The 1,371-nt window shown below is 40.0% G+C and overlaps 1 non-coding gene across 1 annotated transcript; it reads left to right on the top strand.

Moving 5' to 3' along the window:
* LOC136541023 (small nucleolar RNA R71) lies at positions 1–109 on the top strand. The gene has a single exon (XR_010780136.1). It is a non-coding gene; the product is annotated as a small nucleolar RNA R71 (small nucleolar RNA).
* The last annotated feature ends 1,262 nt before the right edge of the window (positions 110–1,371 follow it).

Genomic DNA, 1,371 nt, shown 5'->3' on the forward strand with positions numbered 1-1,371 from the left:
ATCCCAAGATGAGAGCATTCCGTAATGTAATGTTGAAAGCATTCTCATGCCTCAGGGACAAATTCATCATGTTGTTGCTAAAAGCTTGAAATTCTCCCACGCAGAGCATTAGTCTTGCCTGTAGGAAAGAACTTTGCTAGGAAGGCAGTGGAGTAGTTATCCCATGTAGTATTTCTATCATTGTTGGCATAGAACCATTGCTTTGCCTTCCCCAAGAGTGAGAATGGGAAGAGTTGAAGTAGTATGGCATCTTGGGTCACTCCTTTGATGGTGAAAGTGCTACAAATCTCTAGAAAGTGTTGGAGATGTGCACTTGCATCTTCATGTGTCTTTCCACAAAACTAGATTACTTGCACCATGTTGATGAGGGCTGGCTTGAGGTTGAATCCATTGTCTCCAACATTGACTGTTGGTCCAGTATAGATGTTGGCCGTAGTTGGAGCAGTGTAATAGAACCATCCAATTTATAAGAGCACAAGTACAATGGTAGCCCACAAGTGGTCGCACTATCATACTTGAACCCATATAAACCCGATAGTCCATCGAGTACCATGAAGGGTCTCGATTCATTGCCAACATACAACCAAGATCGTACATGATTCAACATACATGCCACATGTTACATAGAGTTCACTAATATATTGCCGTATATCAGAGTACGATTAAAGTTATTACAAACCAACTTCAAATAAAGTAGTAGCGGAAGCAAAGTAGTTTTTAAACCAACGTCTCACACCATTGTTTAATACAAGCCAGTTTGTGATGACCACCCACAAAAGCATCATAGATAAGATATATAAGTAGAAGCGCCTTGCCCAAGGCCTGCTCCTCGTCCACAGCGGGACAGAAGTAATTCTTACAGTAGCCATGATAAACAGTGTTATCTGGAACAAGTGGGAAATAAACCCTGAGTACAAAGAAGGTACTCAGCTAGACTTACCCATCATAAACCAAAAATAAAGTGACTCCAAGGATCATGCAAGGCTTTCTAAGTGGAGCTAGCTTGACAACATTTTGCATAAAAAGCTACTAATTCAGCTATACATTTTATAATTCAGTCATCAAGTTAATTATAGCTATTCATCTCTAGATTGGCAACTAACCTATGCTAAACATGTGGTATCTTAGTAGTGATAGAACAATAGTAACCATAGCAATTTATTATATCATTCACTTGCCATTATCACTATGATAGAAGGAAGCTCAGTCAAGTTTCTCACTATCTGGGAGAGATGGCGATTCGAATCGATTGCAACTAGCTAGGAAGTATTCCTAAGACAAACTTAGGTAGACCAGATCAATGGTCACCTTAGGTCACCTTTGGTACAACTTGGGTCCAATTCACATGTTCGATCAGCACCACACAATCAA

The sequence above is a fragment of the Miscanthus floridulus genome, chromosome 2, assembly GCF_019320115.1.
Source record: "Miscanthus floridulus cultivar M001 chromosome 2, ASM1932011v1, whole genome shotgun sequence".
NCBI classification, from domain to species: Eukaryota; Viridiplantae; Streptophyta; class Magnoliopsida; order Poales; family Poaceae; genus Miscanthus; species Miscanthus floridulus.